The following is an 18,573-nucleotide window of genomic DNA, read 5'->3' as shown; positions in this document are numbered from 1 at the left end:
GAATCCAGGACAGCTTCAGAAGCTCTTCCTCATCCAGAGATTTGCCCGGGCTGGAAATTACACAGGATTATATGTTATATGTACAAATTCTGCCAGAAGAGAGAAAAAGATATGCAACATTTAACGATATCTCTCCCTATTATTCCAATGCAAGTGCTGCATGACAATGAGCTTGATGATGTTTATACCCTATCCAACAGTTTTGCCACTACCACATTTTTAAGTGTGCAGCTTTGATTTATGACTAGTGATACTAAGATCCCAGCCTGTAAATTTTTACAGCAAGCAGACTTGAATTATGTGTTGAGTCTGCTGCACTGGATCAAAAATGCTCAAAATGCTCTCTGGGAAGATTTAAATGTGTATGGTCTCTAAGCCATGGAAATATTGCTTTAATGTGCCTATGTGATTTTTAACAGATTGTGATTTCAAATCCATTTATCAGCTGATGTCTAATGAGTTTGGCAGGCCCTTACTACATTAAGTATAAGAAAAACTATGAGCATAATGATGTAGACTGAGGAGAATTTAATGAACAAATAAGTGACCTTCACGTTTATGTGAGATAAAGATTTCATGCCAAATTTTGCATAATATACGCTGGAAATAATGGGGTATTTATTAGATTTCTTCTCCCCCTTCTCCTTGTCTTTACACAACACATTTTTTGCATAGCAGACCTGTGTCGTCCATGGTATGTGACTGGGAAGAGCGCAGCTAAACTGCATTGGCTAAACCTTTTAATTTTACCTGGGGGAATCTGGCTGAACAAAATAGAGGAATAAGTCATCCAAGGCCTGCTTCAGGGTGGCAGGTCTGCTGGATGTGAGCACACAGTTGCCACATGTACTGGGGTTCACCTTGGTGCCTGCACTGCCATCACTGCTTAGCACTTCTGGAAAATCATGTCACCCATTTCAATGCTTGAATATATATTTAGGAGCTTAATTACCAGCGTGTGTCTCTGTAAAATGCATCCCAGCATTCTGACCTGAATCCCACTCATTTCATTGCACGGTGTTTCCTGACTAGTGACTACTAAGGACTGGCTCCAGTGCCTTTGAAGAAAGGAGGACTCTCCTTTGGCTGAGGAAATGAGCTCAAGGATGTAGTTGAAGTTGACTGGATCTGGGCTTTGTTTTTAGGGCTGCTTTGAATGATGAGGATGGAAGAGGAGGGTAAGGCTCCAAAGGTCTCCTCATCCTCCTGCCCTGCCATCACTAGTTAAGCTCCACTCCTAACTGGTATTTAGAAGCCCCAGTGCTGTGAGTTGGGTCCAGCTTCACCTTCTGCATCCAAACAGGGCTCCTCAAGGGCTGTCTCTGGGTGCCAGCAGCTTCGACCATCAGTAGCTGTGTCTCCATCCACACTTCACAACTGCAGATCCACCCATGGACCTGTTTGTGTACAGGTGTGGGGGGTGAAAAGCTGTTAGATCAATAGGTGCTGTCTCCACAGCTCATCCTATCTCCCATGGGAGCAGCCGGTGCTGCGATTCTGCCCCAGTGCACCAACTGGAAACCAGCAAGCACAAAGGACAACCCACACTTTTCCTTGCCCCGGCTTCCACTTTTCCATGAAGGTGTCTGGTTGCTACTGCCTGCCCACGTAAAGCCTGACAAATAGATGACTTGCAACAGTCTTCCTTGCAACAGTGAGACGGAGTGGCAGGAAAAATAATTAGCTGTTTCTTGAGGCTGTGACATCGTACTTTCATTAAAAAGTAACCAATGCTGAGGATATTTCCACCAGAGGCTGTGGGAGTTTTTGCTGAGGCAGTCCAACTCAGTGGGGAGGAGAGAACTGTAATCTGATCATTAAAAAGGGGACAGGGCAGAGGGGCCGTTTTCTAAAAGAAGCTGATTGAGCCACATGGTAGGAAAAACAGTATCTTATTTACCTTTTTTTCCCGTCCTTTTTTTGTTTATGCAGGAGCAGCAAAAGCTGAGCTCATTTTTCTATTTGAGATGATATGTGGCTTTGCTGCGTGGCCTGTAACTCGTCAGGTATTACAAACTGTATTTCCAACTGACGAACTAAGAGTGAATAATTTATTTAATGTGTCAGACATGGCAGAAGGTACTGCAGCCAGTCACTGCTCATGAGGCTAATTGCTGCACTAACAAAACAAATCTGTGCAAATCCTCATTTCAAAGTTATTTCCAAACACTAACTCAAAAAAGTTATTTCAATAACGAGGTCTCTTAAAAGAAGCATCACTTTTCACAGCACATTTCATAGCTCTGTTGACCCTCAAGCACTGTTCAGCTGAAGGAAGCGTAGTTCAAACAGAACTTCAACCGTAAAACTTGGGCAAGGGGGAGGCTGTGTAAAGTCTGTGATTAACTAGCAATTATCAATATTGAAATGCAATGAGAAAGGAAAGAATTGGTTCTGTGCAGAGATTTTTGAACCCCCATTTGCTCAGAAGTGTTTATGCTGAGGTTGTGGGCACTTGGGAGGTCTGAAAGTCGGGTAGTCCAACAACCTAAGCAGGAGCAGCTTTGTGGCTTAAATGAGCAATGGTTTAGAAACTCACCTAAATATAATTTTTTTTCATTGCAGTTGCCAAATTTGAACATGTAGTCGAATTCACCATTGAGCTAAACTCTTCCCCCGGGCAGATGCCAGGATGTGTGTTGCCCACAGAGCACTGTGAGTCGATCAGGAGAACGGTCAGATTGCCTGTGTGTGAAACCCACGCTGCCCTGAGCCTCCGCAGATCCCTATTTTAAGGCATTTAAGTGGTGGCCTGGCTTTGTGTTAGTCTTCAACAGAAGGTGAGTTTCCCCATCAGTAAGTGGGATTCGTGCTATCTCTTGCTTGATACAAACAAGATAAGCAGTATCATGGGATTTCTGAGCCTCCTGTAAACGGAAACTCCCAGCCCTGTCCCCCCACTAAGCAATGTTGTCTGGATGAGGAATAAGATCTATCACAGGCAGAATTCCCCCCTCCTTCTGTCCCATTTTCTTGAGATCTTACACAGACCTCCATCTACTTAAAGTCACTCTTGGCTTATCTTGGAGAGATTTTAGGGGTATTTCCCAAATCATTCCTTAACCTCCTAACTTGCTGAAAAGAATACACACTTATGGAAGGGAAGTCCTGAGGTAAATTAAGCTTTTCAGGAAACATTTAGGCAGCAGATAGCAGGTAACTGGAAAATGATGGGCTAATAGCCTGTTCCTGCTCACCGTAGCTGTTCCTGGGGAGGAACACAGTGAGATGAGGTTAGCTGCCTCCCTTTACTCTGTGGCCAAGGGATGTGTCAGCCTTGGTGTGAGCGAGTGCCACTCCATTTATTTCCATTTGCATTTGATTACACCAAGACTGAAGTTGGCCCATGGTGTTTTATTGTATTCCTTTATTTGATTTTGTTTTATTTCTGCTTCCTATACCATAAAGTTGACCAGCTGAACCATACAGCATGTAACAATTTATGGCAAACCCTCCTTGTTCAACTCAGTAATGGATGGAAACAATTCTGAAGTTAATGGTATTAGTGAGGAAATACAGTCATTCTTAACCAATCTTGTAATGCCCTTTTGGAAAAATGATACTTCAGACTACTTTTATCATTCGATTTACAAGTCACAAATTTGTGCAAGAAACTTGACTTTAAGTCAGTCACACACCTTATAAACTGAGCAGGGCCCGTTCACAAATGGTTTTACAGCTCCATACCCTTCCCCGGAGGAGCCATCTCCTTCCTGCTGGCCAGACACATTGCCTTGAAACGCCTGCCAACTTTTTAAGAGTTCCTTTTTGGCTATATTCTTCTTTTCATAGCAGCATTCATGGCCCCAGCCCAGGTTCATAAGGAACAAAGTGTAAAATTAATCAATGGATTGATACAGTGTTTAGAATAAAAACAGCCCGGTTTTGGCTACATTTTCTGTGCCTCCAGCCAAAAGAGTGCATGTGTGTACATGAAATGTAATTTAGTTTTTTCCTTTGCTGCCTGTTGATTTTCCCCTAATTCAGTTTCCTTTTGCCTCTTATTGCGTCTCCTCTCGTCTGGGTAAACTTAACCCTGCAGTGCCTGGTCTAAGCAGCACACAGCAACCCGCGGGACCCTGTTGGTGGGCCCTGGGATGGTTACATGCTTCATTAGCTGCTGGAAAGGATACAACAACATCCAGGAAAAGGACCGAGTGAGCTCAGCATGCCACAAGTGAAGCCTTGGTAGGTAAAATCTACCTGGAGTTTTAATGACTTATAAAGCCCTGAGAAAACCTCTGAAGATATTTATTGCCTTGAATGTCTTCCAAATGAACTTTATCTAAAATGTAGCTCAGCTTTTTTGGAAGCATGTGTGCCTTGGTTGAAGCTGTTAACCCACAAAGTTGTTCCTCCCCTCCATGGACAGAAACCACAACTTCTCACTCACAACGGGATGTAACTCTGTGTTACAGAGCTTTAGTACATAAACGTGCACATTCATGCTTTAAAATAACACTAGCGATTATTAATCACACATCTTGAAGCAGAACGCAATCCCATGTAGTGTCGGAAGCAAGAGGAGGGTTTAAGTGGGCCATTGGATTAATTGCATGCATTTTACAGACTCCAATGAGCTCTTTTCAGGCAGGGGAACGCTGACAATAGCTGTGTTGGTAACCTTAATTTCAGAAGTAGCTGGTCTGGGAAAAAGTTAATCATATTGTAGGCACTGTCTACCTCCACTCAATCTCGTTTCTATCACTCTCAAAGTCATGTATTTTTAAAAATACCAAAAGCAATTTAAAAATACATCTAACAGTAATCACTTCATTGGAAACAACACACTGCAATAACATAAAACAGCAGCCACTTTCCTGTGAAGATTTATGAGACAGACTAGTTTTCTCATGACTTATGTTATTCCTGCCTTATTGTTTTGTCAGCATTGGATATGGAAAGCGGATGATATGTGAACACTCCCCAGCACTAGAAAGCTTCAGAGTTTTGATTAGGTAACAAAATCGAAAGAGTGAGTTTGCTTGCCCTGTTCAATCTCTGTGATTTAAATTTGGGTATAACAAAGAAGCCTGAGCAGCGAGCGGTCCTCTCCTGGGCCCACATGTGTGACTGTGCCTCTCTGGAGGCCTCTCTGGTTCTGAATTTCCCCTGCTGGGTCTGGAAATCCAAAGGGATTGTAAATGTCTCTGACTTTGCGGTATGATGAGAGGTAAAATGATAGCGATGGTGAACAAATGGAGACATGAACGTATTTCAGGGCATGTAAAACCACGTTGAGAAGACCTCATGATCACGTCGGCGTGGATGGCTCATGCCGCGCCCAAGGGAACTGGCTGTCCCATGTTTGCGATGGCTGACTGCTGCTGTCCCCTAGAAACTGACAGCGTGAGATAATGATGGTGGGCCAGAAATGAGAAGCCTGGATGGAAAAAAATCCTCAGTAGTTAATGGAGGGAACTTACACCATGTGAAAGCCTGGGAGATTCAGCCCAGTGCCAGTCACTTGGGAGGCAGAAGGTAACTGGGGGGTGTATCTGAGAGGCTGCTGATGGGAGGCATGCTGCCAGCTTTCAAAGTAAAAACAGCTGATTTTTCAGCCTCTGCATGCTTGCTTTGAGATCAGTCCCCCACCATCCCATTGAACCAGAATAAGCCCACCCTGAGGGGAGACCTTATTGCTGTCTACAAGTACATGAAAGGAGGTTGTAGTGAGTTGGGTGTTGGTCTCTTCTCCCAGGTAACAAGTGATAGGACGAGAGAAAACGTCCTCAAGTTGTGCCAGGGGAGGTTTAGGTTGGAGATCAGGAAAAATTTCTTCACAGAAAGGGTTATCAAGTGTCAGAACAGGCTGCCCAGGATAGTGGTGGAGTCACCATCCCTGGATGTATTTAAAAGACCAGTAGATGTGGTGCTTAGGGACATGGTTTAGTGGTGGCCTTGGCAGTGCTGGGTTAATGGTTGGACTCGGTGATCTTAAAGGTCCTTTCCTACCAAAACGACTCTGTGATTCTATCAATGTGGATAGAAAACCTCTATTAGAGAGTCAGTACTCCTATTACGAACATGACTCTCCATAGCTTGCACGTTCTTATACCAAACACCTGCTACATCTTCAAGAGTAATACAAAGCAGCAAACGCTTTTTATGGCTTTTAAATCTAGACCCGTCATAGAAGTGAAATTTTATTCATACATATATTATATGTCTCTCTATATACAGAGAGAGAATGTATAAATAATAAAGTGGGGTTTTCTATATGCAGTTTACCACCCTGGGACATATTACAAAGCACTTTTATTATAATCAAACAGGAATCAATAACATAAAAATGCACTAGTCTTGTATTACTGCTATTGGGTTCTCACACCTTTTAGTCCACTTCCCTGATGGCATCCCCAATGGCATCTTGTCTGGCCTTTTTGTAAATTGATGGCAACCCTCTGGAAAAAGTTTATGGTGGAAATGTCATAACTCAGTGTATTCTCTGCTGGCATTAGCATGCTGCGAGTCACAAGTTCCTTGGGTAGATCTGCTCACTGCACAGCTGGTTGACATCTAACAAACAGGCACACTTACTGATGTGAGACTATTTTGTAGGCTCAGGCCATATATTCATAATAATTTGTAGCAATTCATTAAAAATAAGTTGCCTGTATTCCTAACAGAACAACAATTAATGTGTATTGAAACAGTGATTGCTTTGCTGTAGTTCATTAGGAAGTCATATTTTAATTCCTATTTAATTACAATCCAGTTGCTACTATTTATTACCAGTAATTCTAATGAGGTAAAATAAGAGATGTATTGAGAACTAATGATAATGTTACAAAGGTTCATTTGGATTTCACACAAAAATTCCTATTTAATTACAATGGAGTTACTTCTACTTCATTTGCATGAGGTGGGATGTGATGGTGATTCTTGCTGAAGGATCAGCCTCTGCTGACCGTGGTTGGTGGTTCACGATCCTCTGTGCTTCATCCTCCAGCGTGCAGACCAGTATCTGCTGGATGTGCCAGGATGCAGCGTGGCTGAAGAGAGGGCAACTGCTCTGCCTCACGCAGAGCCCATTGTTGCACGTTGGTTAAGGGCAAGTCTACACTTGCCCTGAGCCCATGTTTATCCACAGTGCTGACTCACAAGGTGACTGACTTTTAGACAGAGCTCTGAAGACAGGGCTGTGATCAAACAGGAGGAGCTGCAGGGTCAGGAGGAGGTGCGCGGAGGAGGATGTGGTGGTAAGTTCCCTCTGCCTTGGGGCTCCTGCAGGGACATGGGAGCTCAAACACAAGCCACAAGGGCTCAGGAGATGATAAAATATGGAGAAGGCGCTCTCCTGTCCAGCATTCATGTGGGGATCATTTCTGAGTTAGAATGAGATGGGGGTGGTTGTATGTAATGGAGGAGGGAGTGAGAGGTGTGTGAGAGGGCACAGTGAATTCAACAAGGATGTAAAGCTGAAAAAAAAAGGTGGAAAAGTGCTGTCCTTGATTTTGTCCTGAGCCTGGCAAGAACTCTACCCAGTAATGGGGCTGGTGGTGTGGCTTTTCTCTTGTAAGACCTCTGCTATGCTCTGCCTGTGGAGGCTCCAGGGCTGCAGAACACAAAATGTGTAAGTGAATTGCCCACTGTCCTCTGAAAAACTGTTTTCAGGCAAGACTGGGATTTATTAAAAAAAAATGACACCCATAGAGCCTAACAAGGAAGGGTGCTAAGCCCCAGGCAGGCTTCTTAAGTCTGCATCTGAGGGTCTGCCTTGTGCTTTTCCAGAAATGAACATGCAGTCCCTGAAGTAAAACCAAGACTGTGTCTGGGCTCTCTTTCCCTTCCCACCTCCAGGAAAGATTGACTCTGGTCTAACTTTAGACTCATCTTTTGAAACAAAGTTATGTGGTCATTCCTAGTTTTGCGTAGGAAGACCACTTGATACAGGGGAATCTGAGGACAGTAATTTTTGCTTTGAGTTATACAGCCTGAAATGTTTGCGGAAAGTTACTGTGTGCTTACCTTGCTTGCATTAAGGTTTGATGCCTAAAATTCCCCTTAAAAGCAATGAGCCAAATCCATCGCTGGTGTAAGCTGTTTACTGTACTCTAAGGCACTCCACCAGGGACTGATTTGGTCAAATGTGCCTGATGCCACAACCCTAACTCAGCAAAAATATTCCCTTCCTATAATCAGCGCGAGGCACAGGATATTTATAACACCCACTTACACAGGCCCTCATATTTTCCCTCATTCTAATTTCCCCTTTCTCTTTATTTCTCTGTGTGTCTATCACCTTTTTCATGTCTCTCCAGATGCATTTCCCAGCATCAGATAATTGAAAGTCAGTGAACTGAGTTTCAGGTTATTTTGCTAAAAGATGCCTATTATTTTGATGAAGCAGGTGCACAGAATTAAAAAAAAACCCTCCATAATTGCTACTTTGCTATCAGGCTTCTGCTGCCTAATCTTCTTTGATGTTGGTAGAACAAGCTTTCTATCTATCTCCTCTAGGATGATTACAGGGAACATTGCTCTGTTCCTCCTACAGAATCCATTCCTGATGGTTATTAAACCTGGGTTATCAATTAAAGTTTCTTTATGTGCTGAGTGATTAGAGCCAGGATTGTGTGTGATTTCTAGCATAAAGCAAGTTGGAAGTGATTTCTGCCATTAATATTAATTAATCACTGGTATGTCAAACGTTCACAAATGAATGCACAAGGTGAGCACGTACAATTTACCATAGTAACCTGGGACTGAAATAACGACTGAACTGCTCGCGTTTTAAACATTTGGCAGCAGTTTCCATAAAGTCTTCTTGGTGTAAGTAGCTGAGAAAAAAAGGAGAAGCTGAATGAATAACTAGGGTGTTAAAAGTATGGCTGTAGTACTTTTGACTTTTACCAAAATGGCTGGCTCTTCTCCTCTTTCACTCTGCTCTCGTTATGGCTCTGACTAGCTTCAAATAATTGGTGTAAAATTTTGGATGCTGGTTATTGGCTTTTCTGAGTGAAAATAATACTCAAATGTGGGCATGCTGGAAGTCTTAAAATATGTGTCTGTGTGTGTGTGCATGTAAAGAGAGAGAGACAGCGCTCGACAGAGCACGCACATCTGTACAGACTCAGATTTTGGCAGATTCAAAATTTTTTAGATTCAAAATCTAAAAAGCGTCTAACCTCACATCATTCACATCTTCTAGCACTGAGCAGCTGATGCCCACCACCTCGTCTCAACTTCTGTGTGGGACTGGGCTACCCCTGAGCTTACTCTGGACGCACAGGTGTGCATGTCAGACGCTCACAGAGGCAGAGCAACCTCAGAAATGTGCATAACAATTTCAGACACCTACCGTATATGACTGAATAGTTTGTTTGCATTGAGTGAGAGTGTAGTGGTTGCCTTACCATATAGAGTGACATAGGCATGTTTACAAGTATTTAATTGGCACTTACATCTGTAGTGGCTGATTATCTCCTAAAGGGCAATGAAATTGGGCAAGGAATCATTATTCCTGTTTTGGAGGTGGAAAAGTTGAGGACAAAAACAGTGAAGTGACACCAAAACCCGATAGCAGAATTGGAAATAAAGAATCTCCTTAGAGTCAATCCTGTGCTTTAGGTAATCTTGGAGCCAAAAGCTCATAAGGTCATATTATTGACGTAACGATGAAGAGGCACAGCAATAACCATTGCACCTCTATTGTTTAAACCAGATGAATAGCTGGCAAATGGGATTAATTACCCCACCACACTAATCACACAGTCCATTCTCACTGATGCTACTTTTACTGTTGGCAGGAGCCTGACCAGTGCTGCCAGGCATTAAGGGACTTCTTTTTTTTCCCCAAGCATGTAATGTTCTTTACACATGCAACACCAGGTGCAGGTGGCAAAAAACCATGCTACTGCTTAATCAATCAGCTGTATAGTTGTACCCAGGACATCTTCCAGATGCTGTCTAGGTCCTCTTCTCAGCTGTGAGCTGTTTAGGTAACTGGCCTCTAAGACCCAAATTTACTGCTAGAGCAAGCTGATGCAGTACCTTTGGCCTCACTGGAGCTGTGTGTGTTTATACCAGCAGTGAACGTAGCCAGGTGTATGTGGTAACTTGTGGTTCTTGCAAACACTTTCAAATTTCTCCCAGGAAATGCATCTCTTAGTTGGACACTTTCTCATTTGCGTCGACACATCTTAAATCTGAGTCTTGTTCAGCAAGTGCCCAGTTTATCTGTTACTCACATTGTCATAAATCTTATATAAAAGCAATTATGAGGAAAGCATATTTCATTCTTTTATGGAATTCCTTAAAGCTGATGAGAGCAGTCAGACGGCTAGTTTCATCAATGAACCTTTGACAGAGCATTAGGAAACAGAGATGGTGTCTTCTAATAGACCATTATTACCTGCCTTGGGTGCAAGGAGCTCTCATGCATTCCAAAAGTATATTAATGGCAGAGTGAAACATGACTTAGAAATAATATCCCCAGAAAGGGCCTTATTTTCCCCCTTAAAATTATTTTAAATGGATTTAGCTTTTACTAAGTGCTGCACTCATGTGCAGCACAGGAGGTGGATGCAATGAAACTCCATTTCTAGCCCACTGATACGGAGTCATGTGGCTCCTGTGTTGCAGCGTGCAAACGTCTGCCCTGCAAGTGAACCGCTGCTGATAATTAGGCTGGTGTAAGTGCCAAGTGTAGCACGGGGTCTTGTCAGGAGGCGAGGGCACAGAGCCATGCCACAGAGCCCAAAGCAAAGACATGGGTCCTCTCACAGTGGGATCATGCAATGGCACAATAAACTGGCACCCTCTCTGTCTTTTACCAGCAAAGGACCCTGTGCAAAATGTGCAACGTGTTTTGTCTCCCTCCCCACCTTCTCCACCCTCCAACTTGCCTGCCCCAGCTGTTGGGCTTATAAGTGGAAAGAGATGCCAGGGAATGGAGTTATTTCCAGGAGGATGAGGAATTGTAACAGGTATTTGCCAAGCTAGGAGTGCCACTGCATAGCGGGTGTCTTTCTCTCACCTATTTCTGTCCATACTGACCTTACCCTATCCATCTCCCATGCGAGGGTGGACTAGGAGAATGGTATGGGACTAGTGGAGGTGCCTACACTGTGGACTCGTGTTTGAGTTCAGAAGCTCCTGGATGGAGCACTCAGGCAGAGGAACAGCCCTCCAAAGTGTTTCCCAAGGCCAGATGGTGAAGAACAGTGAAGCTGTGAGAGAAAAGGTTCAAGAGAGGGAACAGGAAAAGAGAAACATAAGGGAGACTAATGGGGAAAATGGACAAGGACTTCTGCATCTAAACAAAGCTGTGGGAGATGGTGATTCCAGGGAAGGCCAAGACAAAAACCTCTGGGGAAATGCAAGACAAGATTTGACTGCAGCAAGGAGCAAATGGGAAATTCTGTACTGCTTCCATGGGAGGCTTGAAGGAAACAGGTTGATAAAAAAAATGGATTTCTCTGTTTTAGGGCAGATAAAGCATAAATGTTTCAGAGCCTAAAGGAGCGAACGATGAGAAACGCTTGCGAAATTGCTTGCCGTAATTATGGAGCACGGTGCGCACAAACGCCCACGGTGATTCTGCCGTGGCGTGCGCCTTTCCGTGGCAGAGGGGAAGGATCAATCCAGCAACAGGACACCTCTGCACTTTCATCTCCATCTGTAGGCAGGCAGGAACGAGATGAGCAGTAGGGGCCCGTGCAACACTTCCGAGCACGTAGCAGTGCAATTCAGGAGATGAAAGTGTGTCTGACAACAAACATACATTAACTGGCATTATCTCCTGAAATAGGAAGGCTGCAGTTTCCCAGCTTAGCAACAACTTCACCAGGGGGATATTGTCTGAGGCCACGTGCTGCTGCGAATCAGCCCGGGGCGCTGCCGGAGGAGACCGGACCTCCTGGGGCCACCGCCTGGTGTGGGTGCCTGGAGCTGACCCAGTCCCATGGAGCTGCCCTAACTATGCTTCTGCACCAACGGTATTTTAGGAAGCACCAGGAAGACAAAGCTGGGCGAGGCAGGGCATTTGGAGCAAATTAACAAAATCAATAATAATAATATTCACGCTCTTCCATCGCTATTGTTTGAAGCCAAATTATGTTTTGCTATAAACCAGTCTTAAAATAGTACTGCCTTTTCACATGTGACTCTTAATTAAAGTTATGCATTTTGTAGGGATTTTTTTTTTTGCCTGCATAACATGAATTCTTTCTCCTCCTTTCTACTCAGGTAGCTTTTCCTTTAATGGTCTTCACAGACCATCTTTAAGGAACTGGAGAGCAAGCGATTAATAAAAGTGTGAACAGGTGGTTGCTTTGCTACTAAAAAAGATCAGTAGTGCAATAATTTCCTAATTATTATTATACCTTTTAAAGCTTTTTAAATACATGATAATATATTTCCCCATTGCTTCTTCTGGCACCCCTCTTGCTCCTGGCATTATTTCTCATTCAGAATAATAATTAATGAGAGCTGAGGTATCTAATATATATTTTATTCCTTCTGTTTCAGTCCCTTAAGTAACCATCTTGTCACATTTGTTATGCAAATTTTCACACATTGCATGTAATTTCAGCAATATGTGAGAATGCCTCTCAAAAATGCCTTGAGTATTTTGGTTTTAATATTTGTAAAAAATTATCGATTTTTTTTTCTTGAAAGCAGCATTTTTCCATAGCCCTTTAGAGAAATGGATGAAGCTACATAATTGCTCTTGCTTTGCTGACGTAAAGGAAAGCAAAGAAACATTTCTAAGCATAAGGTGGTAATAGCGATAGCAATAATAATAATAACAATAATAATAGTACTAATAATTTTTTTAAAGAGAGCACTCTGGTCTTGCTCAAAGGCTGCAAAATGTACGATTAGAAACAAAGTAAGTACTGTCTCCAGTGCATGTGTTTAACTAAAGAAGATTATTTAATGTAGATGATGGACCATGTAGGCTGGTGAAGATACGGTGCACTAATGACAGTTCAGCACATCCATTATGCATTTGTCAGCTTGGTCTGTTTGCTTGTAAAAGCTTCGCTGTGTAACCAAAAATCATCCTCACCGGAGGCTAAGTGAAGGGATATTTACACATGAGACTCTGGAGGGACTAACGGAGCTGCTGAGTGCTGGAGCACCGTGGCACGGGAGCTTTGGCTCAGTCCCCGTGCAGGTCACTGTGCAGGACGCCCATGCAGCAGGAGCACGGCCCTGGCCCGGGGCTTGCGGCTGCTTGGCCTGGGGCTGCGTGGGGAGAGCTGGGCAGTGCACGGCATGGCACCTGTGTGGGTGATCTGCAGCCTGCTTGGCACTGATGCAGCGTTTGGGGTTTAGCTAATAAGCCCTGCTTTCCTCCCTAAGTTCAAGTTTAGAGCTGACGAATTGAGGCAGGTGATATCCAGACTTGGACTTACGGATTCACATTTCCACATGTCCGAACATCCCTGCACTGAGCTCTGTGTTGCTATGCAGATATACTATCTCTACTTTTCATCACCCTGGAAAAAGAAAGGCACCAACTGCCTGGTTTTACCTGCCCATCTGATTTTCCAGCTAGCACCTCAGGTAGGACTTTCTGGTGTGCTGATGGTGGGCCTGCCTCGATGGAGCATATGGTAAAATTCCCATGCCCTACAGCATGGTGCAAAGCCAGTTCACTTCTGAAGACATTTCCTCACAGTGTCCTGGGCCAAGGGTCACTTTGAACTTACAGAATTGGAGACCAAGTGGTTGATCCAGTTATTAATCTCTCATTTAGTCCATGTAATTTATTTTGACTCCTTCTGGCATGTCCACCACCATTCATTGGGATCTGCAGCCATACCCGAGCACACAAGATAGGATTGTCCCCCAGGTTCAAAAAATAGCTCCATGGGCTCAAGCCAACCTGTTTTCTTGCAAAGTTCAGCTGTGCTTTTCCTGCATGCAGCTGTGGGTTTCCCTATTAGATTGCAGATGTGCACGAAGTGGAGCAGACATCTATTAGGACTGTATCTTGGATTTCGCAGCCAGCAAGTGTTCATCTGTGGGGCATAAGGCAATCTGTCCTGAGCCTGTTTAATTTTAAACACCTCTGGGCAGTCTCAGTTCAAAAAATACTTTCCTGGATTAACGTACTGTGTGCAGCACATCACTGAATTGGTCCTTATTTGGAAAGACATTGTAAATTCATGTGGGATAGCTTAGCATACAGTTCAGGAGGGGTGAGAAAGAGAGATATCTAACCCGAGCAGCCAGTGCGACCTTGTGTGCACACACATATACGAGGACTTGGACTTTCATTCTTGAAGGAAAGCCTTCTGGGTGCTTACATTTCTTACAACCATGCAAAAATAAGGGACCTTGGGCTGCTTATGTGGCAGGCTAATACGAATATTATGAGTCTATCAGTGACCTACAACTCGGTGAGCAGAACTTTTCTCTAAAGATTTCCTGTATTACCTGCCAAAAAGAGTGACTCAGTGGGCCTGGAGTACATCCTAAATGTTTTTGCTGTGGTTTTTCATTGGCAAGCATCCTAGGGTCATGCAACAGTCTCACCTGGTTCTCCCTTTTACCTTTAATCACACTTGCAGTGTTGGATAGTGGCAACCATTTGCCCACAGAGTCCCTCCAATGCCTTGGAAATCTATTTCTGGTGACCTTCTCCATGCTTTGTTGGAGATGTGGTCAACGCTAGCCGCATGTGGGAGATTAACCTATGAAGGAAATGATTAATTAGGCAAATCTGAGAGAAAGTCAGATCAATTTTTAAAATTGTTCCACTTTGCTGAAGGCTGGAAGTTCTCTGTAGAAAAAAAAAAAGAGTGGTTATTTTCTGTAGTGAACTATTCAGGGTGGTTATATGGAATGAAAACTGAAATGCAATATTGTCAGCACTGTGATGAGTGAATACTGAGAGCTGAGTTTGGGCTTCTCTACCCCCTTCCTCCAAGTTCAAAACTATATTTTGTTGTGAGATTAAAGATGGCTATGTTTTAGGCAACTATAAAAAATGTTTTTCAACATTGGGGGCTTTAAAGCTGGTGCGAAAAGTTGGGTTGTGAGTGAGGGCGGAGGGTGGTGTGGCTCTGTGTGCATGTATGTGTCAGCAGGAGTGGGAAGCAGCTCTTTCTGTCACCCTCCCGCTGTCCCCAAGGCTGGCATATCTCAGAGGTACCTCCGGTGGCCCTAAGTTACGCCGGCAGTCCATCCTGTCAAAGCTGATGTGCCGAGTGTGATGCACCCCATTGACTCCAGCTTCATGCTCCCGTGCAGCCAGACTGGTGTCTCCGGCATTTCGGATGCAGTGCTGCTGCTCCCCTTCGCTTGCTCAGCAGCTCTGCCATGGGACATGGCTGTCCACACCGACCTGCAGCCCCCTGTCCCTCAGTGGGGCTGGGGAGCTGTGACCCCTGCTGCAGCAGACTGGGCTGTGGCAGCAGCCCTCGCCTCGCCCCAGGGCAGCCCCCAGGCAGCACCTTGGGGGGCCCTTCCAGTGTGTCTGCAAGGACAATGAAACACCAACTGGAAGGGAGCTCTGGCGGTCTGAGGTCCCACCTCCTGCCTGGAGGGGTATTGCCAATGTGAGACTACATCAGTTATGGCTTTGCTTATGCTAGTCTTGAAAATATCTTGGCCTCGAGGTTGCCAGATTTTAGCAAAAAAATTAAATTACTTGCTTTTGAAAATTAAGCATAAATCCCTAGAATTGCTCCAGTCTTACAGAAATTGGCAACACTAAAGCAGATTAAGCAGCGCTCTCAGGAATACTGTGTTGTGAAAGTTCAGTCCCATGTCCACAAAAGCACTGGTCACTGGGATCAGTGCCTTTGCTGAGAGCTGGGACATGCTTGAGCAGCCCTGAGTCTCCTCCAGCTTACTTGTGGTCAGTGCTCAGTGCCCTTGAGGGCCAACTTCAGGGAGCTGCAACTGTTTTAGCACCATTGATAGATTTTTTTTTTTCTCCTGCATGAAAGAGTAAGAAATAGCAGGTCCCGAGTGTCTGATTCAGCTTCTGCTGAGAACCGTCACTGCCTCCAAAACACGCAGCAGGACTTAGAGCAGAGCTTGGTGCACGTTTCAGTGTGGGGTGCTCTCCTCTACACCAGGGAAGCCCAAAGGTGTAACTCTGGGGCTGCTTAATCTGGTACTTTCTATGCAGAAAACCCCCCAAATATAGCAAACCCCTATCTCCCAAAGTTTTTAAAAGCTAATTGGGAGGGAGCTAAAACCAGCCTTGTATGTAATAAAGGAGGGATATTTTGCCCTCCCCATCCTGAAAAGCCATGCAATAAAAAAGTAAATATCTGCCTTGAAGGCTTTCGTAATAAACCCTGTAATTTCCTTAAAATTCTTTCTGTAATATCAAAATCCTAAACCACTTAGAGATGAGCTATTTTAGACTGTAATTGGGCTATTCATTCCCTATGCATACAGCGATTGTAATCTAATATGTAACAAGAACTTAAAAGCTAATCAATAATGGAACACGATTCTCTATCAGTAGAGCTGCCTGTTGACTCCTGTGAGAGGGATCTTCACAAGACAGCTCGGCTCTGATGACAGTCTTATATTTATTTTAAACACGAAGTTGAAGCATCATCTTTCTCTGTATTGTCACTTCCAATTATTTTTGGAATAAAAACACGAGGGGGAAATGAGATCCTCATCCTGAAAAGCGCATTCATGTTTGATAAATAGCCACAGATTCTGGAGGATGTTTACTGAAATGTGGGCTTGAAATGCTTTCACGTGCATTTTACTAGAGCCATTGATTGTCTATTGTAACATGTCTGGGTCACTTTACCAAGCTGCCCCTTTCCTACGCCTTAGAGGTTAAGAAAGAAAAGGGGCTGATTATTCTGGTGCTGGGCTTCCATGTTTTCCCTGGGTAAAACTAAGGTTAAATTAGCATCGAGAGGGAATCAAAGTGAACTGCCACTTATTGTCCTTCAGTGGAAGTCAAGAAGCCTTTTATACCCTCACGTACAAAAGACAAATTCCCACTTTTTATGTCTACGCAGTGGCTTGAGATGGAGAGGGTGGAGGGAAGGGGTAAAGTGAGTACACAGATGTGCCTAAAGCCATATCAATCATAGGCATGAGAAAATGCCGCCGTTTTTACAGGCAGACTGAACCCATGTGCACAGCTGGATTTTGAATTTTATGGGGTCTCTCAATAAAATGCAAGTGGAAGACATCTTACATCATTCCCCCAGCTCTGGCCGTTTGTGCACTGCACCATTTTCCCTCTGAGCCACACTGGGAGTGGAGGAGCTGAAGCCCTGCGGTTGTAGCCCCATACAACTCCCTTGCCACTGTCTGGAGCCAATTAACGTTCATTTTGGAAATACGTGGTGGGTTTCTGATGTCACGTACACTTCCACAAAGTCAGTGGATTTAATCAGGAATTAGTCAGGGTATGAGGGATCATGAGCCGTCTGGGAAAGCTCCTCTCTGGAGGGTCCTAAATGCCAGTGATTTCATGTGATTATTTATTGAGCTTTATAATAGTGCATATATCCCCATGCACACCCCTTCTCCTACAAATTACCCTGCAACTTTCCAGTCTTTCATTATGTTGTAGAGGTTAAGGCTTTCCTAAGTAATCAAAACATCTAGGAAGGAAAGCTTGCTAAATGCTGAGCTAAGCTTAAACACTGACCATATCTCTCAACTGTATCAGGAACTTTATGTACATCATAAAATGTAATAATTGCTATAGTTACTGCTCATTCATATTAACTAAAGGCATAAATAGGGTTGTGTAACATAGACACTGCTGATGTTGGGAGCACAAGGGAGGTCTTCCCATTGAAGGGTTTAATTGATACGTGTGCCCTATAGGAAAATTTTCTTTTCCCCCCCCTTAATAGGTATATTTACCATCTTTAAGGCAGTTCTCTTTCATTCTGCTTCCACTCGTGCCTTGCAAACCCCTTGGGCATGGAAGGCAATTAGGCAGTTGCAATGAGATGGCAGATCAAGCACGAGGCTGTGTTTACCTTTGTTTCACTCCTGGTTTTAATAGTGCAATAATTCGACCTCATCCTTTTCTCAGGTGATGCCCTGTATTTCAGCTGGGCCACACAGAGGGAAGAAGAGTGAAAGTATGTGTTCCTCCTCTTTGTGTGACCAGCGGTGAGTTATTCCCAAGATTGGTCTCCATGCTGCCATTGATTCCTTGTCTGATTCTTTGGCACATCATTTTTCTGCTATTTTGATCACTTTCATAGTAAAATTAGGAAGTTCATGTCAGATGCTCTGAGAGGTCTGTAAAAAACAATGCCAATGGAATGACTGGGAATTTTATAAAGGCCAGTCTTAGACTGTATAATGTGTATCTCCCTGGCTTCTTAGCCATGTAACCTTAGGACACTGACACAATTAGAAAGCATATATACATATATATATATATATATATATATATACACACACACATTTATAAAAGCATAGAGATACATTAATTGTCTCTTCTAGTTGTCCATTTGTTGTAGGAAGGATGTTTTTGCTGTTTAAGCTAGAGACTGATTGTCATTCTGTTGTTTTGCAGGACTGAGCCTAAGGTTCGTGCTTTTTATACAGCTCTGATGATGGAAAAAAAAAATCAGTGGCAGTTTCAGCTGCAGGTCTCACTCC

The 18,573-nt window shown here is 43.7% G+C and overlaps 1 long non-coding RNA gene across 1 annotated transcript; it reads left to right on the top strand.

Annotated features, from left to right (window-relative positions):
• Positions 1–4,046: 4,046 nt before the first annotated feature.
• LOC137669596 (uncharacterized) lies at positions 4,047–18,546 on the top strand. The gene is made up of 3 exons (XR_011049149.1): positions 4,047–4,188; positions 17,996–18,075; positions 18,488–18,546. It is a non-coding gene; the product is annotated as an uncharacterized lncRNA (long non-coding RNA).
• Positions 18,547–18,573: the final 27 nt, after the last annotated feature.

Source organism: Nyctibius grandis, chromosome 13, assembly GCF_013368605.1.
Source record: "Nyctibius grandis isolate bNycGra1 chromosome 13, bNycGra1.pri, whole genome shotgun sequence".
Lineage (NCBI taxonomy): Eukaryota > Metazoa > Chordata > Aves > Nyctibiiformes > Nyctibiidae > Nyctibius > Nyctibius grandis.
Note: the sequence above shows the minus strand (reverse complement) of the source record. Positions and strands in the feature narration are given on the sequence as shown.